This window comes from Orycteropus afer, unplaced genomic scaffold (assembly GCF_000298275.1).
Source record: "Orycteropus afer afer isolate SDZICR_OR568_19922 unplaced genomic scaffold, OryAfe1.0 scaffold00931, whole genome shotgun sequence".
Lineage (NCBI taxonomy): Eukaryota > Metazoa > Chordata > Mammalia > Tubulidentata > Orycteropodidae > Orycteropus > Orycteropus afer.
Window position 1 is genome coordinate 337,491 of NW_006922518.1, and position 24,189 is coordinate 361,679.

Below are 24,189 nucleotides of genomic sequence, written 5' to 3' on the forward strand. Positions count from 1 at the left end.
AATGAGTCTTCCTACAATGCTGATGCTGTGTTCTTCTTCACATACTTCAGCTTCTTGAATTATTTGTTCAGCACAGAGATTGAATAAGTATGGTGAAAAAATACAGCCCTGATGTGTGTCTTTCCTGATTTTAAACCATACAGTATCCCTTTGTTTTGTTTGAATGACTGCTTCTTGATATATCTACAGATTCTCCATGACCACAATTAAGTGTTCTGGAATTGTAATTTTTCACAAAGTTATCCATAATTTGTTATGATTCACACAACCACATGTCTTTGCCCAGTCAACAAAACAAAGATAACATCTTTCTTGTATTCTTTGCTTTCAGCCAAAATCCATCTGGCATCAACAGTGATATCCCTCATTCCATGTCCTTTTTTCAAAGCAACTTGAATTTCTGGGAGTTTCCTATTATCATACTGCTACAACCATTTTGAATTATTTTCACTGTAATTTTACTTTCATGTGATATTAATGATATTGTGTTGAATATTGTGTTGAATCACCTTTCTTTGTAATGGGTACAGATATGTATCTCTTCCAGTCAGTTGACCAGGAAGCTGTCCTCCAAATTTCTTGGTATAAACAAATAGGTGCTTCCAGCATTATATCCATTTGTCGAAACAGCTCAATTGGTATTCAGTACCACCAGTTCTTGACTGTGTGCTAACAACTGAAATGGTGGATTATTGCCCAATTCTTTTTTGTATAGTAAGTCCTTGTATTCCTTCTATTTTCTTTTGATATTCCCTGCATTGTTCACTTTTTTTTTTTTTACCCATAAAAACCTTCAATACTGCAATCCAAAGTTTGACTTTTTTCTTCAGAAGTCATCCCACAACTTGTCCAGTCTTCAGTCAATGGTGTTCAATGCATCAAATCTCTTCTTCAATGGTCTCTAAATTCAGATGTTTTGGTTTTGGTAGATTTGTTTTAATTTCATTCAGCTTCAACTTAAACTTGCATATGAGCAATTGATGGTCTGTTCCACAGTAAGACCCTGGTTTGTTCTGACTGATACTTAGTTTATCTGTTATCTCTTTCCATAAATGTAGTCTATTTGATTCCTGTGCATATTCTATCTAGCTAGGTCTACATGTCACCATTTATGATGTTTAAAAATAGCATTTGCAATGAGTTTTGCTCTAGCAAAATTCTAACATGATCTTTGGTGTCATTTATATATTTTCCCACTACTTGTGCTTCTTCTTTGTTTCCAACTATTACAATCCAGTCACCAGTAATTATCAGTACATTTTGATTGCATGTTTGGTCAGTTTCAGATTGTAGGGTTTGGTGGGGGAATAAAAAAACCACTCTAATTTCTTCATCTTTGGCTTTGGCAGTTTGTGTGTAAATTTGAATAATGTTAATATTAACTGTTCTTCCTTGTAGGCATATGGATATTAATCCTAAAATATTAATACTACCACCAACATAATTTTACTTCAGTACAGATGCTGAAAAATTTTTTAATGATGAATTTGATGCTGTTCCTCTTCAATTTGTCACTCTGGCATAGTATACCATATGACTGACCAGTTCAAAACGGACAATGGTAAATTTCTGCTCATTAATGCCCAGGATATAGATCTTTATGCTTTCCATTTCACTTCTTTCAGTTTTCCTAGATTCACATTTTGTGCAATCCACATTAAACCTGTTGTTGTTGTTATGTGCCATCGAGTTGGACCCGACTCGTAGCAACCCCTCCTTGGGTTTCTGAGGCAGTATCACTATAGAAGTAGATTGCCCCATCTTTCTTCTGAGGAGTGGCTGGTGGGTTTGAGCCGCCAGCCTTCTGGTTAGCAATCAAGCACCTTAGGCACTATGCTACCAGAGCTCCTACATTAAACCTACAAGACTGAAAACAGCAAAGCAGAGATGCCTATTTATAAATGATGATATCTACAATGCAAAAAGAGGAAATAAATGATGTAGTTACAGAATTTCCAAATGGAGAGGAAGTCAAGACAATATAAAGAACAGAACAGACTGCTTAAAACTAGGGAAGATGATAATATATTACAGAATAACCTCAAAGAAAATTAATAAGCTTTCCCATAAAAATAAAAAAGAGGAAAAGCATGAATTCTCAGTAGACTCTAAAACATAGCAAGGAAGGAAATTATAGAAAAATCTATTAACATAATGAACTCAACAGAGAAGAATATATTGAACAAAAATACCAGCAACACTAAAAAACAAAATGGTCAAGTAAATTAATATCTATCAAAAATTGAGTAGTGTGTAGTGGTGTAGTGCCTAAGGCACTTGACTGCTAACCAGAAGGTTGGAGGTTCAAACTTACCACTCACTCCTAAGAAGGCAGATTGGACAATGTACTTCCTTAGAGATACCACCTCAGAAACCCAAGGTGGGGTTGCTATGAGGCAGAGACAACTTGACAGTACATAATAACAACAATAGAAAATTGCACTGAATGTAAATGTAAATGTAAATGAACCAGACAGAAAACAGAGAGTGGCAGACTAGGTAAGAAAATCTGACCCATCCATATGCTGTCTACAAGAGACACATGTTAAACACAAAGACAAAAAGAAGATAAAATTCAAAGGATGGAAAAATATATGTCAATTCAATGGAAACCAAGAAAGAGCATGGATGTCAATATATATTAATTTCCTATAAAATAGACTTTAAGGCAAAAACCATCAAAAGAGACAAGCAATGATATTTACCCCCATTTTTGGATTTACCATTATATAATAAAGAAACAGTAAATCCAAGAATAGAGAAAGATATTGTAATAAATATCTACACACCCAGTGAAATATTCCTAAAATACATAAATCAAACTTCAGCAGAATTGAAAAGAGAAATATACAACTCAACAATAATAGTAGGAGAATTTAATACACTGCTTTCAATGAAAGACAGCATAATGGAACAGAAACTTAACAAAGATACAGATGAGATAAGCAGCCCAGTCAATCAAGATACTTCATAGATCTCTACAGAGCATTCTACCCAACCATAGCACAATATATGTTCTTTTCCAGTGCACATGGAACTTTCTCTAGAATAGACCATATGTTAGGCAACAGAGCAAGCCTTGATAAATTTAAAACATCTAAATATTACAAGGGAGCTCTGGTAGCATAGTGGCTAAGACACTTGCCTGCTAACCAGACGGCTGGCGGTTCAAACCCACCAGCCACTCCTCGGAAGGAAGGTTGGGCAATCCTACTCCCGTAGTGATACTGCCTCGGAAACCCAAGGAGGGGTCGCTGTGAATAGGGTTTGACTCGACGGCACATAACAACAACAACAACAAATATTACAAAGAATTTTCTCAGATCACTATGCTATCAATTTATAAATCAACAACAATGGGGGAAAAATCAAATGCATGGAAACTGAATAACACCCTCCTTAAAAAAAAAAAAAAACTGGCTAATATAATTTGAAAATGATATTAAAAATTCCTTAAATCAAATGAGAATGACAACACAACATACCAAAATCTTCTGAGCACATCAAAAACAATGCTTAGAGGATAATTTATAGAAATAAATGCACACATCAAGAAAAAAGAAGAAGATAAAGAAGAAGACCTTTACCTCCTAGTGACTGGAACTAGATGGTGCCCAGCTACCAATGACACTTGGAAAGGGATCACAATTAGAGATCCTGGTCAGAGTGGGAGGAAAAATGAGGAACAAAATTGAAAAACACTAAAATAACTAAAATTACTGGTCAGATAGAGATTGGTGGAACTCCCGAGACCATGGCCCCGAGTTATCCTTCAGGTTTAGAAATGGACTCACTTCCATGGATTGGCTCTCAGCCCAATAACAGAAAGACCTACATGCAGAACACCTACCCCAGGGACACGCACCCACCTACCTGAGGGACATGCACCCATCTACCCTAGAGAGAAGCATCCCTTAAATAAATCAACCATGAGACATGAGAGGGGTGGCATTCACACAGAGGGAAAGCTGGACAGAGAGGAATACATAGATAAGAAGGGCACAGGAAGTGCACTGGGATGAAAAGGGAGCAGTTTTTTATGATTGGGGATTGTAATTGGGGCTGTGAAATCAAACGTTCATGAACTATTGAATGTAAACCCAATCTACTTCTTAAATTTGTACCCAAAACACAATTTTTAAAAAAAAGGAGAAAGAAACAAAATCATCACCTTAATTCAACATTTCTGACAATTAGAAAAAGAACAGGAAAAAAAAAATCCAATTCACAAGAAAAAAGAAAATAATAAAGATCAGAGCAGAAAGAAATGAAATAGAAAAAGATATGCATAAATACAAAGATTCAAAGAGTAGAAGCTTGTTCATTGAGAGAATAAATAAAATTGACAAAGCACAGGTAAATTTAACAAAACAAAAGAAGGAGGAGATGAAAAAGCATGAATAAGAAATGAAATAGGTGATGTTATAAAAGAATCTACAGAAATAATAAAATAAAATAACAGAATACCATGAAGAACTGTACTCCAAAAAAAAAAAAAAAGAAAGTGAAAATCTAGAAGAAATGCCCAAATTTTTGGAAACACACTACTTATCCAAACTGACACAATCTGAAATAGAAAAATGGAACAGATATACTTGGTGGCATAGTGTATAAGGCATTTGACTGCTAACCAGAAGACTGGTGTTTCAAATCCACCAGCCCCTCTTTGGAAGGAAGATTGGTCAATCTACTTCCTCATGAAACTGCCTTGGAAACCCAAGGAGGGGTCAAGGAGGGGTTGCTATGAGTCAGATCAGACTCCATGGCAGTGTTTTTCTTTTTTTTTTTTTTTAATCACAAAAGAAGAAAATGGAATACATAGTTATAAACTCCTAATGAAAAATGTCCTGGCCCAGACAGCTTAACTGGCAAATTCTACCAGTCAGAGATGAGCTTATGCCTATACTGCTCAAAATATTTGAGAACACACAAAAGGATGGAATATGCTTGAATTCACTCTATGAAGCAAGCATAACTCTGATTTAAAAAAATCAGCAGACTTAACTGGAAAAGAAAATTAAAGATCAAGATCTTGTATGAACATTGATGCAAAAATTCTCAACAAAATACTAGTCAATATAATTTAATAACATATCAAAAAGAAGACATCATGACCAAATGGTATTCATACCAGGTATGCAGACCAACATAATCCATCACACAAATAAAACAAAGGAAAAGAACAACATGATTGTACAAATTGTTGCAGAAAAATATTGCACAAAATCCAACATCTATTCTTAGTAAAACTGCTGAGCAAAATAGTAAAAGAAGAGAATTTCTCAACATATTTGAGAGCACATACAGAAAACCAGTGGCCAATATTATTGTCAATGGAGAGACTAAAAGCATTCCCCTTGTATATGGGAACCAAACAAGGATGCCCTTTATCACCACTTCCAATCAATATTTTATTGAAAGCCCTATCCATAGTAATAAGGCAAAAAAGGGAAATAAAAGGCATCCATATTGGCACTCATCTGTCAGTTTGTTGTACTTTGGTGGCTTGCATGTTGCTGTGAGGCTGGAGGCTATGCTAACTGGTATATCAAATACTAGGAAGGTCACCCATGGTGATCAAGTTCCAGTGGAGCTTATAGACTAAGACAGACTCAGAAGAAGGAAGGGGTCATCCATTCTCAAAGAATTGGCCAGTGAAAACCTTATGAATAGCAGTGAGGCACTGTCTGATATATTACTGGAAAACTTTCTGAATATCCTTGAAACATTGTCAAATGTACGCCTGGAAGATGAGCCCCTCAGGTAGGAAGGCACTCAAAATATGACTATGGAAGAGATGCCTCCTCAGAGAATGATATGGATTGAGCAAAGCTTTCAAGACCTCCATTTGCTGGTTTGGCATCACTCAAAATGAGAACAGCTGCAAGCATCCATTCATAATTGGAAGATGAAATGTATAAAGTATGAATCTAGGAAAATTGGACGTTGTCAAAAATGAAATGAAATGCATAAATATCGACATCCTGGGCATAAGTGAATAGAAATGGACTGTCTTTGGTGATTTTTAATCAGACAACCTTATGATCTATTATGTCTGGAATGAAAAATTGAAGAGAAATGGCTTTTGGCTTCATCGTCACAAAGAATGTTTCAAGATCCATCCTGAAGTACAATGCTGTCAGTGATATGATAATATTCATACAGCTCCAAGGAAGACCAGTTAATACTACTATTATTTAAATTTATGCACCAACCACCAAAGCCAAAGATGAAGAAATTGAAGATTTTTAGCAACTTCTGCAGTCTGAAATTGACCAAACATCAATCAAGATGTATTTATTATTATTGGCAACTGGAATGCAAAAATTGGAAATGAAGAATCACCGGTAGTTGGAAAACATGGCTATGGTAATAGAAATGATGCCAGAGATCACATGAGAGAATTTTGCAAGACCAATGACGTATTCATTGCAAATACTTTTTTAAAAAATATAAATGACAGCTATGCATGTGGACATCACCAGATGGAGTATACAGGAAACAGATCGACTACATCAATGGAAAGAAGCAATGGAAAAGCTCAATATCTTCAGCCAAAACAAGATCAGGAGCCTATTATGGAACAGACCATAAACTGATCATATGTAAGTTTCAGTTGAAGCTGAAAACACTTAAACAAGTCCAAAAGAGCCAAGATATGACCATGATTACATCCGTCCTGAATTTAAAGACCATTTAAAGAATATATTTGATGCATTGAACACCAATGACCTTAAACTAGAAGAATTTTGGGATGATATAAAGAATATCATCCAGGTAGCTTTCTTTTACTTTTAAAAGGTCATTAAAAAAAAAAAAAATCAGTAAAGGAAGAAAAGACCAAAATGGGTATCAGAAGAGACTCTGAAACCTGCTCTTGAACAGAGAGTAGCTAAAGCAAATGGAAGAAATGACAAGATAAAAGAGCTGAACAGAAGTTTTGAAAGAAAAGCTCAAGAAGACAAGGCCAATTATAAAGAAATATACAATGATCAGGAGTTAGAAAACCAAAAGGGAAGAACATTCTCAGCATTTCTCAAGCTGAAAGAGTGAAAGAAAAAATTCAAGCCTCAAGTTGCAATATTGAAAGATTCTATGGGCAAAATATTGACTGATGCAGGAAATATCCAAGCAAGATGGAAGTAATACAGAGTCACTGTATCAAAGAAGAATTTGTCAATGTCCATCCATTTCAGGAGGTGGCATATGATTAAGAACCAATGGTATTGAAGGAAGAGGTCAAAGCTGCACTGAAGGGATGTCAAAGAACACAGCTCCAGGAATTGACAGAACACCCACTGAGATGTTTCAACAAACATATACGATGCTGGTAGCACTCACTCGTCTTTGCCAAGAAATTTGGAAGACAGCTACCTGGCCAATTGACAGGAAAAGATCCATATTTGTACCCATTCCAAAGAGAGATGATCACACAGAATGTGAAAATTATTGAAAAATATCATGAATATCACATACAAGTAAAATCTTGCAGCAGTATATTGACAGAGAACTTCCAGGAATGCAAGCTGGATTCAGAAGAGGCTGCGGAATGAGGGATATCATTGCTTATGTCAGATGAATATCGACTGAACGCAAACAATACCAGAAAGATGTTTACTTGTTTTTTATTGACTATGCAAAAGCATTCGATTGTGTGGATCACAGAAAATTATGGATAACATTGAGAAGAATGGGAATTCCAGAACAGTTAATTGTCCACACGAGGACAGTTCCCTGTACATAGACCAGCAGGCTGTTGTTCGAACAGAACAAGAGGATACTGCAAGGTTTAAAATCAGGAAGGGAGTGCATCAGGGTTGTATCTTTTCATTATACTTATTCAATCTGTATGCTGAGCAAATAATCCTAGAAGCTGGACTATATGAAGAAGAGTATGGCATTAAGATTGGAGGAAGTTAATGAAACAACCTGAGATAAGCAGACAACACAACTTTGCTTGCTGAAAGTGAGGATGACTCGAAGTACTTACTGGTGAAGATTAATTACTGTGATCAACAGTATGAATTACATCTCAACATTAAAAAAATCCTCAAAACTGGACCAAAAAGCAATATCACAATAGATGGAGAAAAGCCTGAAGTTGTCAAAGATTCCATATTTCTTGGTTCCACTATCAACACCAATGGATGCAACAGTCAAGACATCAGACTACATGTTCCACTAGATAAATCTGCTACAAAAGACCTCCGTAAAGTGCTGAAGAGCAAAGATGTTTATTTGAAGACTAACCCAAGCCACGGTATTTTCAATCACCTCATATGCATGTGAGAGCTGGACAATGAATAAGGAAGACTGAAGAAGAGTTGATGCTTTTGAGTTGTGGTGTTAGCAGAGAATACTGAAGGTGCTGTGGACTGTCAAACAAACTAACAAATCTGTCCTGGAAGAACTGCAGCCAGAATGCTCCTTGGAAGCAAGAATGGCTAGACTTGGTATCACCTACTTTGGTCATTTTGTCAGAAGGGACCATTCCTTGGAGAAGAATATCATGCTTGGCAGAGTGGAGAAAAAGGGGAAGGCCCTCAATGAGATGGATTGACACAGTGACTGCAATGGTGGGCTCAGGTATAGCAAGGATTGTGAGACTGGCATAGGACCAGGCAGTGTTTCATTCTGCTGTTCATAGGGTTGTTATGAGTTGGAGCCAACACAATGGAACCTAACAAAAACAACAACAACAACCTATTGGCAAAGAAGAAGTAAAACTATTCGCAGATGATATGATCCTGTACATAGAAAATCCTAGAGTCTCCAAAATAAAACTACTGGAACTAAGAAGTTTTCAGAGAAGTGTCAGGGTACAAGATCAGCATACAAAAATCAGTCTAATTGTTCTATTCTAACAAAGAGAACTCTAAAACAGAAATTGGGAAAATAATACCATTTTTAATAGCCACCCAAAAGAGGAAGTACTTAGGAGTAAATGTAAACAGCAACACAAAAGACATACAAAGAAAACTGCAGGGCAGAAATAGAAGCAAAGGAGACCCACATAAATGGAAGAATATACCATGTTCATGGAAAGGAAGATTTAACATTGTGAAAATAGCAGTGCTACCCAAAGCAACCTGGAGATATAATACATCCCTACCCAGATTCCATCATCATTCTTTGTGATACTTAAGTTTTTGTGTCAGCTAGGCTGGGACATGATTCTAGGTGGTTTGTTGTTGTTAGGTGCTGTTGAGTCGTCTCCAAGTCATAGTGACCCTGTGCACAGCAGAACAAAACACTGCCTGGTCCTGTACCAGCATCATAGTTCTTGCTATATCTGAGCCCATAACTGCAGCCACTGTGTCAACCCATCTCTTTGAGGGCCTTCCCTTTCTTCATTGACCCTCCACTATACCTAGCATGATATCCTACTCAAGCGACTGGTTCCTCCTGATAACATGACCAAAGTAGTGAGACATTCTGGCTGTACCTCTTCCAGGACAGATATGTTAATCCTTTTAGCAGTCCATGGTACTCTTAGCACAACACCACAACTCAAAAGCATCAACTCTTCTTTGGTCTTTCTTATTCATTGGCCAGCTCTCACATGCATAAGAGGCAACGAAAATACCATGGCTTGGGTTAGGCACATTTTAGTCTTCAAGGAGACATCTTTGCTCTTCAGCACTTGAAAGAGGTCTTTTGCAGCAGATTTGCCCAAGGCAATACATTGTTTGAAGTCTTGACTGTTGCTTCCATTGGTTTGATTGTAGAACTAAGTAATATGAAGTCCTTGACAACTTCAATCTTTTCTCCATCCATCATGAAGGTGTTTATTGGACCAGTTGTGAGGATTTTTGTTTTCTTTATATTGAGGTGTAATTCCATACTGTAGAATGTAGTCTTTAATCTTTATCAGTAAGGGCTTCAAGTCATCCTCACTTTCAGCACAGAAAGTTGTGTCATCTGCATATCACAGGTTGTTAATGAGTCTTCCTCCAATCCTGGTGCCACATTTTTCTTCATATAATCCATTTTCTTGGATTAGTTGCTCAGCATACGAGTTGTATAAGCATGGTGGAAGGCTACAACCCTGACACATTCCCTTCCTGATTTTAAACCATGCAGTATCCCCTTGTTTTATTTGAACAAGAGCTCTCCTGATCTATGTACAGATCCCTCATGAGTACAATCAAGGGTTCAGGACTTCCCATTCTTTTCCATGTTATCTTTAAATTGTTATGATCCACACAATCAAATGCTTTTGCATAGTCAATAAAACACAAGTAAACATCTTTCTGGTATTTGCTTTCAGCTAACATCCATGTGACATCAGCAATGATATCTCTCATTCCATGTCCTCTTTTGAATCCAGCTTGCATTTCTGGAAGTTCTCTGTTAGTATACTGCTGCAACCATTTTTTGAATTATCTTCAGTAATATTTTACTTGCATGTGATATTAATTATGTTGTTCGATAATTTCAACATTCTGTGGGATCACCTTTCTTAAGAATGGGTACAGATATGGATCTCTTCCAGTCTATTTTCCAGATAGCTGTCTTCCAAATATCTTGGAATACCTGAGTGAGTGCCTCCAGCATGGCATCCATTTGTTGAAACATCTCAATAGGTATTGCATCAGTTCCTGGAGGCTTGCTCTTTGACAATTCCTTCAGCACAGCTTTGACTTCTTCCTCCATTGGTTCTTGATCATATGCCATCTCCTGAAATGGATGGACATTGATCAATTCTTTTTTTATACAGTGACTCTGTGTATTCCTTCCATCCTCTTTTGATGCTACCTGCATCATTCAATATTTTTCCCATGGAATCTTTCAATATTGCAACTCAAGGCTTGAGATTTTTCTTCCATTATTTTCAGCTTGAGAAATGCTGAGTGTGATCTTCCCTTGGATTTTCTATCTCCAGGCTATGCATGTTTCATTATAATAATTGACTGTCTTCTAAAGCTGCTCTTTGAAATCTTTCATTCAGCTTTTTTATCTTGTCATTTCTTCCATTTGCTTTAGCTACTATTTTGGATTGTTCTTCCTTTCTTGTCTTTTCAAAGACCTCTTGCTTTCTTCATGGATAACATTTTTGATGTCATCCCACAGTTCCTTCGGTTTTCAGTCATTGGTATTCAATGCATCAAATCTATTCTTTAGATAAGCAGTTTAGCAGGTATGATGTAGTTATCCTCCCTGAAAAGATCTTATATAATGTAATCACCTCCACAATGAGATCTACTTTTAGCAGTTCAAAGAGAATTTCCTTTTGGGGTGTGGGCAGCTTCCAATATATATGGAAAAGCTTTTGAAAAGCTCTCTAGAATTTTGTTCCAGACCTGTATCTGGCTCAACATCATGTAGACTTGAACCTGTGGCCTGACGTATTGGCTGGTGTTCTTGATATTGTTTTCTACATAGCCTGTGAACAAAATGTCTGCCATATTACCTGTCAATCTTGGATTTATCAGCCTCCAAAGCCCACAGCCTACTGTATTGCTTGTCAGTCTTGGCTCACCACATCTGGCTGTGTTAGTCAGGAGATCCTTGCACCTTAACATTTAACTCATGGACTTGGGACTTGCTAGCCTCTAGAACTGCATCACCAATTTCCTTGAGATGCATTCCTCTCTCTCTCTCTCTATTGTTTTTGTTCTAATTTTTCCTCATACAAGTTGATGTCAAGAGATTTGTCTTCTCCCTGGGAAATGTGTTCTTCAGTCAGCTTGAATCTATGCTTTTGTCCTTCCAATGTGTTATCTTTCTCTGTACTTTTCATGTTCATCTTTGAGATTTTAACTTGCTGTTTTTGTATAATTTCTAATAGTGTATATATTTTGTCATTTTGCTCTTGAATAATTTTCCTGACTTCTTCAATAATGTCTGTCTTCTTACTTCTGTTTATGGTTTCCTTGAGCTCTTAGAAAATTATATATATATATACATATATATATTTGTTGTTGTTGTTATGTGCCATCGAGTTGGCCCTGACTCATAGCGACCCCTCCTTGGGTTTCCAAGGCAGTATCACTAACGGAAGTAGGATTGCCCAACCTTCCTTCCGAGGAGTGGCTGGTGGGTTTGAACCACCAGCTTTCTGGTTAGCAGTCAAGTGCTTTAGCCACTATGCTACCAGAGCTCCTATATATATATATATATATATAAAAGATATGTGTGTGTATGTATATATGTGTGTATGTAATTATTTATTTGCTTTTAATTCCTTATCACATAGTTCTACTTTGGGGAGATTTCCTAATTCTTTTTTTTTTTTTTTTTTTTAATTGTGATTTGGGTGAAGATTTACAGAACAAATTCACTTTCTGTACAGCAGTTCACATACACTTTGTCTCATGACATTGACCACAGTTTACCACAATGCAACAGCTCCCCTCCCACTTCCTCCCCATAGTTACCTCTTCCCAGTGCCCATCCCTCCACTCACTCCTGCCCCTGAGCTGTCTCCCTGTGCATAAGAAGCCCTTCTTTCTCCCATGATTGTACTATCCAAGGAGTGTACCTACCTGAGGTAAATGTTCAACTCATATGCCTGTATTTTGTTTGGCTGGAAACCATGGGTATGAGTTCAATTCCAGACCTGAAGGGCAGCTAGGGGCCATAGTCTCAGTGATTCCACCAGGCTCTATTGGACCAGCAAACCTGGTCCCCCCCTTTTTTTTTTCTCCAAGTGATTTTGAGTTTTGTTCCACATTGTTCTCCCTGTCTATCAAGGATCTCCTACATAGATCCCCTTCCAAGAGGATGACAGTGGTAGCCGGGCACCATCTGGTCTCATAGTTGTATAGGCTGCAGATTGGATGGTGTACCAGTCGCTAGGACTAATTGTTTCCATGAATTTTGGTTTTCTTCATTCTTCTTTGCTCTGGAGAAGGAGAGACCCTTCTTTGCATTTAGATGGCAGCTTGCTAGCTTTTAAGATCCCAGTCGCAACTTGCCAAAGTAGGAGGTGGAACAATGTTTTGTATAGTATTTTATGCCAGTTGAGCTTGATGTCCCCTGAGACTATAGTCCCAAACCCACAGGTTCAACTACTCGGTCTCTCTGGGTAGCTGGCTGTGACCAAGCAGTGACCACAACCTTGCCCCTTGTCAGCTCTATGTACACCTGGGAATTATGATCATTCACATAAACTTATAGGTCCATTGTCTGCCAACCCCATATATGTTCTTGGTTACACTGCCCATTTCATAGGCATACCTAATAGTTCAGACTGTCCACCCATCTATTCACCTGTATACCCATGTTTGCCTTCACTGACAAAGCAGTACTATATGTGCAAAAGGGTTCATCTTTGTTATCTGTACCTCCCATGCACCTCTCTATTGTCTTTCTCATCCTCAATGGCGCCATATTGGTCACTCACATTTGGTACATTGCCCTTCTCTTCACCCAAATCAATACTTATCTCTATCTATCTAACAGCATTTCCTCCCCTCTCCTCCCATCCCTGGTAACCAACAAAGAAAATTTCCTTCTACAGATAAAACTTTTCTTGACTTTTACAATAATGGACTAATACAATATTTGTCCTTTTGTGATTGTCTTATTTCACTCAGCATAATGTCCTCCAAGTTCATCCACGTTATGCAGTGTTTGCAGATTCTATATTATGCTTTAGGGTTACATAGTATTCCATTGTGTGTATGTACCATAGTTTGGTTATCCATTCCTCAGTTGATGGACACCTAGGTTGTTTCCATCTTTGGGCTATTGTAAATAGTGCTGCAATGAATATGGATGTGCATATATCTGTTCTTGTCATGGCTCACTTCTTTAGGGTGTATACCTAGTATTGGAATGGCTGGGTCAAATGGTGGTTCTAATTCCAACTTTTGAAAGAATCACCAAACTGCTTTCCACAATGGTTGTACCATTTTACAGTCCCATCAGCAGTGTATGAGAGTCCCAATCTCTCCACAACATCACCAGCATTTGTTATTTTCTGTCTTGTTGAACTTTGCTACTAGAGCTGGAGCAAGATGGTATCTCATTGTTGTTTTGATTAGATTTCCTAATTCTTTTGATTGGACACTTGTTTCTACTATCTTGTATTTTTTTTTTTTTTTTTAGTTGAAGTTGTCTGTTGTCTCCAAGACATTTTGAAGTTATTGTCTTTATTTGTGGGTTTATGCTGATTTTTTTCACCCTGGTTTTATGTTTTACTTTGTTTTCATATATCCAGAAGTGTGCAAAATAACTACTTCTTTTTTTGTTGGCTTGACTGTACTGAGTCACTCTCCAGTTTTCTCTGTGTTGGTGGAGTAAATATTGGGAATGTGGGTGCAGGTCTCTACTTGTCTTGCAGGGGACTTGCAGTTGGTATTGGCCGGTGCTGTTCACCATTTCTCATTGATCTTGTGGTGCAGGAATTATTGGTGTTATTTACCTGTTCAGTGACATGGTCAATGTAGTAGATATGGCTGACTGGTGGACAATTAATATGTTCTCTCCATTGGATGAAGCATAAAAATAAAAAAAGAACAAAAGAAAGAAAAGCAAGGAGAAAAAGGAGAGATGAAAAATAGAATAATAATAGAACATAAATTTATGGCAAAAGGAAAAAGAATATAAGAAAAAGAGACAAAAGTGGGAGAGTGAGCTGGATGAGGTAACAATGAAAAAAGAGGAAGATGTAGAGGGGTAAATGATCAGATAGAAAGGGAGAAAAAATGGGGAAGAGAATAGGGGAATGAAGGGAGGATAAGGCAATTAGGGAGGGATTTTTCTAGTTATGATCAGCCAGTGGCCCTGGGAGATGCTGTGGTGGCAGAATACGCTCATTCACCAGAGGGCTCACCCGTTTAGGACAAAGGATATTGGTTCAAGCAGTCACCTCCAGGAGAGATGCCTAAAGCTTGTGTTTTGTGCTTAATATGAACAAGATCAGCCAGTCATGCAGGTGTGAGAAGACAGCTGCAGCCCCTGGGTCTGTTTAGAGCTGTTTATAGAGGGAAGTAGCATCCAGCCATCAATTAAAGCCCTTCAGTTCAAACCCACCAGCTGCCCCTCAGGAGAAAGGGTAGTCCTCCTGTGCAAAAATTCACAAGTCTTTATATTCTTATTCCAAAAACCCAAACTCACTGCCGTCGAGTCAGATCAGATTTACAGCAACCCTTCCTTGTGTTTCACTATGGAAGTAGATTGCCCAATCTTCCTTTTGAGGAGTGGCTGGTGGGTTTGAACCACCAGCCTTCTCATTAGCAGTCAAATGACTTAGGCACTATGCCACTATAATTCCAGGATCATTGTTTATGTTTGTTTCACCGAGTTTCTCTAAATCTCTGTTGAAAGAGGGATTTGGCATAATCTGTTACTCGGACTCTATCTGAGCTCCGAGGCTGTGAATCACAAATTAACCCTCTTAATCATCCATTTTCTTATTTGCAAAACAAAGATGATGTTGTTGCTGTTCTTAGATGCTTTTGAGTTGGTTCTGAATCATAGCAACCCAGTGTACAACAGAACAAAACACTGCCCAATCCTGTGTCACCCACACAATTCTTGCTATGTTTGAGCACATCATTATAGCTACTATGTCAGTTCATTTTGTTGAAGGTCTTCTCCTTTTTTGCTAATTCTCTTTACCAAGTATGATAGCCTTCTCCAAGACTGCTCCTTTCTGCCAACATGACCAAAGTATATAAGACTTAATCTACCCATTCCCATTTCTAAAGAGCATTCCAGCTGCACTTCTTCCAAGACAGATTTGCTTGTTCTTCTGGCAGTCCATGGTACTTTAAATATTCTTCACCAACACTAAAATTCAAAGGTATCAACTCTCCTTCAGTTTCCCTTATTCATTGTCCAGCTTTCACATGCATACAAGGTGACTGAAAATACCGTGGCTTGGGTCAGGCACACCTTAGTTTTCAAATGACATCTTTTCTCCTCAACATTTTAATGAGGTCTTTTGCAACAGATTGTCCAGCATTTGATTTCTTAACTGTTACTTCCATGACTGTTGATTGTGAATCCAAGTAAAATGAAATTCCTGATAACTTCAATCTTTTTTCCATTTCTTTTGATGTTGCTTATTGGTCCATTTGTGAGGATTTTTGATTTCTTCATGTTAAGGAGTAATCCATACTGAAGACAGTAGTCTTTCATCTTCATAAGTCAGTGCTACAAATCATTTTCACTTTTAGCAAGTAAGGTTATGTCATCTGCAAGTCACACGCTGTTAATAAATCGTCCTCCAATCCTGATGCTGCGTTCTTCTTCATGTAGTCTATCTTTTTGGATTATTTGCTTAGCATACAGATTGAATAAGTATGGAGAAAGTATACAAACTTGACGCATACCCTTTCTGATTTTAAACCACTCAGTATAACCTTATTCTGTTCGAGTGATATCCTCTTGGTCTATATACATATTCCTCATGAGCATAATTAAGTGTTCCAGAATTCCCATTCTTCATAATGTTATTCATAATGTATCATGATCCACACAGTCAAATGTCCTTGTATAGTCAATACAACACAGATAAACATCTTTCTGGTATTCTTTTCTTTCAGCCAAGATCCACCTGACATCAACAATGATACCCCTCATTCTACATCCTCTTCTGGATCCAGCTTGAATTTCTGGCAGTTCTGTGTTGCAGAATTGTTTTTGCAGAACAGTTGCTGCAATTATTTTTAAAATTATCTTTGACAATATATTACTTGGGTTTCATATTAATTATGTTGTTGTTAGATAATTTCTGTTCTTTGTTGAATGACCTTTCTTTGGAATGGGCACAAATATGGATCTCTGGCCAAGTGTTGTCTTCCAAATTTTTTGGCATAAATGAGTAAGCACTTTCCATGCTGCATCATTTTGTTGAAACATCTCAATGTGTATCCCATCAATTTCTGTAGTCTTGTTTTTTCCCTCAATTATTTCAATGCAGCTTGGACTTCTTTCTTCAGTGTCCTTGGTTCTTGATGTTATGCTACCTCCTGAAATGTTTGATCATCCACCAATCCTTTTTGGTACAGTGACTGTCTATATTTCCTCTATCTTCTTTTGATGTTCCTTGTGTAGTTCAATATTTTGCCCACAGAATCCTTTGGAAATCAGTCAATGAAATTCTTATAGATCACAACCATTTGTTTCCCTGTTCCTCTTTTTCTGTCTTCTTGGGAATTAATTAAATGTTTTTAATGATTCTTTTTTATTTCATTTATATTATTAGCTATAATGGTCTGAGAGTGCTTTTGTGTGTGTGTGTTTGGTGGTTATTTTACATTTGTAGTGTACACATTTAACTTGCTAGTCTACCTTCAGTGTTACTGTTCTACTTCTCATGTAAGAACCTTAGAAAAGAACACTTCTGTTTCTCCCCTCTGAACCTTGTGCTATCTTTTACACTTTTTATTTTACATATATTACTAACACAACTCTATGTTTTTCTATGTTGTTATTAGTTCTGTTTAAGCAATCAACTATTTATTATTATTATTTTATTTTTTTATTGTGCTTTCGATACAAGTTTACAGAGCAGAGTTTGTTTTACATTCAACATTCCATGTATATTTGGTTTCACTCTCCGATTACCATTCCCAAACCTAACCCAGTCTCCTCTCCTCCCTGCCCAGTAACACCCCCACGCCCCTCGTAGTTATGCCCTCCTGTGTGTCCTGAATTTCCTCAGTGAGAATGTTGCCCCTTTAGTGCCCCGTGGTCAATTGCTCCAAGGAATGCCTCTCCATAGAGATTGTGGGTGCGTCACCCCAGGTTGAGTGGTCTGTGTGCATGTCTTGTTTACTATTGGGCTGAGAGCCAGACCCTGGGAGTGAGGTTTATTCCAGTCCCATCTTTCTGTGATGAATCATCAGATGAGCCCCAGTTACGGTACACAAACCACAGTATCTCAGACAGTCATTATAGTAACTTGTCCTTATGTTTCTCAGGAGGAAATACCTTTTCATGGTGATGAAAAGTATACCTAAGCTCCCATAATCTAGATTCTCGACCTAACATATACACTTGGGCTATATGATGTCTTACTGGAACCCATTTTATAGAGCAATTCACCTTAGACTTCCTCACCTTCCCTACCCAAATACATCCCACCTTTCCTAACCTTCAAACCCAAACAGGCAAAAACGGAGCCTGTTCTCTGTCAACCCTGCATCACTGAATATCAGGGATCAGAATAAATCTAGTCCTAAACAAAACCAGATCCAGGTGGTATTTCTTGCAAACTATCTTCCTAGGACTGGGAGTTAGACAAGTGGAACTTGCTATTCAAAATTTGTCTGACACCATCCACCTCCTGGCCATGGGCTTGGAGAAGTCCATTGGAGCACAACAGCTCACTTTGAATTTCTTAAATTTCTTGTTTTAGATAATCATATAGCCTTGGATTTTCTTCTTGCCAGATATGGTGGGGTATGTGCTATTATAAATAAGACATACTATGTTTGGGTAAATACCTCTGGGGAGGTTGAATTTAGTCAGGATGCTATCCATAAAGTTATTAAATGGATAGAACCAAAGGCCTGAGACCAAGGAAATGGATGGAGCTTATTTGAGAATTTATTCCCCCACCTGAACTCTGGCTCACCCCTCTAATAACTCTATGTTTTGTAGTAATAATCATATGTACTAGTGTCCCTTGCATGGTTAAAATAGGCTCTAATGTAATGTCCAGAACCCTCAAGGTTACTCATATATTTTCTTTCTTTAAGATACCTAATACTAGTGATTTTATAGAAAAAAATGTTGTTAGTCTTTCTTTTCTTTTTTTTTTTTTTAATCAGTTTTCCCTTCCAAGGAATTAGACACTCATTGCCCCTGTACAGAAGGAAGTAACCTAAGAAGGAGACTGCCATCCAGTTTCACATGACTGTGCAATGTGAGAAACAGGGGAACTATGAAAGGCTGAAGTAGAAGGCTGAAGTGGCCTGTTTTGGTTACCTAGGGCTGCTCTAACAGAAATTACCACAAATGGATGACTTTAACAAACAGGAATTCCTTCTCTTTGTTCAGGAGGCTAGAAGCCCAAGTTCAAAGTGCTAAGCTTCATGGGCTGGGTGAAGTCCCCTTGACCTTGGACTTCAGCTCTGACTCTTGCTCCCAGCCCACTGAAGCTAGAGGCTTCTCTTAACTCAGGCAGCCGCTGGCTGCTGAGGCTGGCAAACCCAAGGTCAACAAATAAAATGGCACAGTCCCAAGACTATCAAACAACACAGCCGACCATTAGTTTAAGTCCAGAGACAGTCCCAAGATCAGCAGAAAACATGGTAGGGTACTCACTGATGACTCAGCCAAATGCAGGATCCAAGCATGCCAAAAAGCTAGAGACCTTTCTCAAAGCTGTCTTCTTATATGCTACATGCAGATGACAACCCTAAGGCAGCTACTCAGCTGCTCACAGTAGAGTCTACCATGGAGCTGATTAACAATCTCATCATGGGGAATACTACATCCAGCTGCCCAGTCACTCAAAACCAGGCCCAACCAAGTTGACTCATAACTTTAACTACCACAGGGCCCCTTGCTGAAAACTGTAGAACTTTAACAGACCAACAGGCATGCTTAAAGTAGACATTAAGCATAGTGACTAACTTGCTATTTTTCCATCCCTTTTTCTTTCTTTTAAGTGAATAGAGTAGCCAACCTTTTAACAGACATTGATTTGTTATGTTTAGTTATACATTCTTCTAAGCATAACCCTCTTCAGTGATTGGTTTCAGTTAAGGACTATAGTCTAGGAGGCAAGATGACCCTGAGAAGAGGGACACTGAGTCCAGAGCAACCCACAGAAAAGAAAAAAAAGATATTTCTGATGGTCCGAGAGGTCTTCAACCCCCTCTCCATTTCCCTATATAATCATACTAATCCCTTTGCTTGGGGAAACAGATATTTCATAGAAGCAGTTCTGTCTCCGTGGATATTGATACTCAATACATCCTTTTGCTTTTCCATTTCAACCTGTTGTGATCATTGGCTCTATGTGACCAGGGTAAAGACCTTGTTGTTCCTACAACAGCATGTGCTTACTTCATGTCTCTCTGTCACATTTTGGTAATTTTCACAATATTTCAAAAATTTTCATAATGCTATTGCACACTTAATAGACTACAGTATATTATATTAAAAAAAATCTTTCATATTGCTTGAACAATTTCTCTCAGAAAGATCAGCACTAGGCCAGTCCCCACAAAGCGGAGGTTAAAGATGTTCCAAATGTCCAAATTACCGTGACACTCCATCATTTCAAACATTAACTCCTCCTCCTCCCAGTAATCTCCCCCATTTTAGGGTTCTGTATTTTGCTGTAAAGCTTCACAGAACTCACAGACACCCAAGGGATCATCTCACGTAGCAGTGATGGAGGCTGGCAGGCTGGTGAGTCCCAGATCTGTGAGTGGGTCTAGTGGATCCTCCCAATTCTTGGGGTTTGATGAAACTTGATCAGCAGATCAGATGACAGCTGCTGTTCCAAATCCAGGGGTGAGATGAGAATGAGCCAAAACACAGAACCGGAGCAAGAGGAGGGCGAAAGTTCTCAGGAGATTCATAGGTATACCCTCAAGGAAGCTAAGAGTGGTGATTTGAATTATACCCTCCAGCAGGGCAGGACTCAAGATATATTCCACCTGTGTTGCTCCAACAGAAATAATACAAGTGGATGGCTTTAACAATCAGCAGCTCAAGGCAAATCTCACCACAGAGCTGATTACCAGTCATTATAGGGAATGACTACTACCAGCTGCCCAGCCAAGTTGACACCAGACCTTAACTACCACACCACCCCAAACAGGCATGGATAATAGGATTTGCAATACATCACCAAATGGAGGACAATGGCTAGAAGGGCCACAACAAGCAATTCACCACACATATACATTAGGAAACCAAAAAAAATCCATGTAACTCACTTTATTGAGATTGGCTTATTGTGGTGTTCTGGGACCAAACCTTCAATATCTCCAAATTATGCCTGTATGCCTACATAGTTTTATTAATTAAACTATATAGGCATACAGGCATAAAAAATTATAATAGTAATAACATATTACCTGATTGAAACAAAAATTTACAAACATTGTATTTAGCTCAAAATTTACCATGTTAGAGACATTTATAGGCATTAGTAAATAAGAGCATATTGTCATCTATATGGCAACTCTTCTCTAAGAAAGTGAGTCATTCATAAATTAGACCTTAGGTTATGTTTGGAAGGAATTCTGGTGGTGAAGTTCATAAGATATTTGGCTGCTAACTAAGAGTTTGGTGGTTTGAACCCAGCTATTCCATGGAAGAAAGATGACTTACAGCCTTGGAAACCCAATGAGTCAGAATCAACTTGATTGTGGTGAGTTGTGCTTTTTTTTTTGGTTATATCATGTTTGGAGCTCTCATGGAACAGTGATGGTTAAGTACTCAGCTTCTAACTGAAAGGTTAATGGTTCCTCAGAAGCTCTGATGATGAAAAGATCTGGGGATTTGCTCCCATAAAATTTACATCCTAGAAAACCCTACAGGACAGTTCTACTCTGTCCTATAAGGTTGCTATGAGTCAGAATCAACTTGATAGCATGCCACAACAACATGTCATGAGTTGAGCTGAAAGAAGTACAACATCTTATAGTACCTATACATTATTTCCAGTGTGAGGACTCCATCTATATTGTCAGCATATTACAACCATTGCCATCAAATCAATTCTAATTCATAGTGACTCCTATTGGGTTTCCAAGGCTGTAAGTCATTAAGCAAGTAGGTTGCCCCATCTTCCTTCCACAGAGTGTCTGGTGGATTTTAACCACCAATCTTCTGGTTAGTAGTCAAATGCCTTAGGCACTGTGTTACTGAGCTCCTTTCATTACATATTAGATGTGTATATTTGGTTAAATAACCATACTTTGCCTCACTCTTCTCATCTGTAAAATAGGTACAATAGCAGTGCCTGACTTATGGCATTTTAGAGATAAGTACATATATGTCATTTTCTAGTGATTTACTTGTGAATATCATCCAATGAAAACCCTATAGATCACTATGGTCCAATCCACAACCAACTATGAGAATGGCATAGGCAACATTTTGCTCTGTTGTGAAGCATTTCATACTATAGCCACAAGTCCAGAGCCAACTCAACAGCAGGTAACAACAAAAATTATTGTATGTGAGGTGCTTAGAACAACATCTGAGACATGTAAGTGCTCTTATCAAGCATGTGTTCAATATTGGACATGTAGTAAATTATATTATGGATGACCTTTTGCTCCCATATTCCTTATGTTCAGAAGGTTTTCAGTGGCCAATATTTTCAGAAGTTAACCACCAAATCCTTCTTTCTAGACTGCCTTAATCAGGACACTCCACTGAAACCTGTCCACCATGGGTGACCCTACAGGTATTTGAAAATACCAGTGACATAGCTTCCAGCTTCACAGAAACAAGCAGGCAAGCACAGTATGACAAACTGACAGATGAGTGGTCTGTCAACCACTCACAACTGGACTGTCAAAAATCTTCACCAGTGGACTATCAAAATCCTCACAACTGGACCAATAAGCAACATCAAGATAATGGAGAAAAGACTGAAGTTGTCAAAGATTTTAATGGTATCCACAACCCAACCCCTATAGAAGCAGCAGCCAAGAAATTAGATAATATATTGCACTAGGCAAATCTGCTGCACAAGACCTCTTTAAAATGTTAAAGAGCAAAGATATAACTTTGAAAACTTATGTGTGCATGATCCAAACCATATTTTCAATAGCTTCTTATATGTGTGGAAGCGGGACAATGAATAAGGAAGACCAAAGAAGAATTTTAACTGTGGTGTTGGGAAAGAATATTGAAAATAACATGGAGTGGCAGCTAGGGCTACCAGTGAGGAGGTACTCGCTTTGAAGGCAGAAGGTGCCCAGCGTGAGGAGGAGTTACGTTCCCTGAAGCAGAGGTTGGTGGGAGCTCTTTCGGAGGAGCAAGAATCTGCCAGAACAGCTGGTTCCGGTGTCAAGGCTCCCGCCAAAGGCCGCCCTTTCCCGGGAGGAGATTCTGCGCTGTAGCCGGCAGCTCGTGCTACCCGAATTGGGCGTGCGCGGGCAGCTGCGCCTAGTGACCGCGTCAGTGCTGGTCGTGGGCTGTGGTGGGCTAGGCTGCCCACTGGCGCAGTACCTGGCAGCGGCCAGCTGGGCCGCATTGGCCTGTTCGATTATGACGTAGTGGAGATGAGCAACCTAGCCGGCCCAGTGCTGCATAGCGAGGCTCTGGCCCAGCAGGCCAAGGCGTTTTCAATGGCCACCTCGCTGCGGCGCCTCAACTCGGCCATGGAGTGCGTGCCTTACGCACAGGCTCTTACGCCAGCCACGGCATTAGACCTGGTCTGCCGCTATGAAGTGGTGGCCGACTGCTCGAACAACGTACCTACTCGCTACCTGGTTAACGAGGCGTGTATGTTGGCTGGTCGGCCTCTGGTGTCGGCCAGCGCCGTGCGCTTCGAAAGCCAAATTACAGTCTACCACTATGACGGCAGTCCTTGCTATCGCTGCGTCTTTCCCCAGCCGCCCCCAGCAGAGACGGTGACCAACTGCGCGGATGGTGGGGTGCTCGGTGTCGTAAGCGGGGTGCTGGGCTGCCTGCAGGCGCTGGAAGTGCTGAAGATCGCCGCGGGTCTGGGCCCCTCTTACAGTGGCAGCTTGCTGCTGTTCTATACCTTCAGAGGGCGTTTCCGCTGTATTCAGCTGCAGAAGCGCAGGTCCGACTGTGCAGCTTGTGGGGAGCATCCCCCTGTAACTGACCTGCAGGACTCCGAAGCCTTCTGTGGCTCCTCAGCCACTGATAATTGTCGCTCCCTGCAGCTGCTGAGCCCAAAAGAGCGGGTTTCTATCACCGACTATAAGAGACTTCTGGATTCTGGGGTACCCCACCTGGTTGCTGGATGTCAGGCCTCAAGTGGAGGTGGACATCTGCCGTTTGCCTCATGCCCTGCACATCCCGTTGAAACAATTGGAACGGAGGGAAGCGGAGAGCCGGGAGCTCTTAAGAGAAGCAATCGGGGGAGGAAAGCAGGGCACACAGGAAGGGACAGTGCTCCCCATTTATGTGATTTGCAAACTGGGAAATGACTCCCAGAAAGCCATGAAGATCCTGCAGTCCTTAACAGCAGCCCAACAGTTAGAGTCTCTAACAGTTTAGGTTGTTGTGGGGGGCCTCATGGTGTGGGCTACAAAAATTGATGAGGCGTTTCCTCAGTACTGA

The 24,189-nt window shown here is 39.2% G+C and overlaps 1 pseudogene; it reads left to right on the forward strand.

The window, feature by feature from the left end:
* Positions 1-1,533: 1,533 nt before the first annotated feature.
* LOC103212360 lies at positions 1,534-24,189 on the forward strand (annotated as a pseudogene).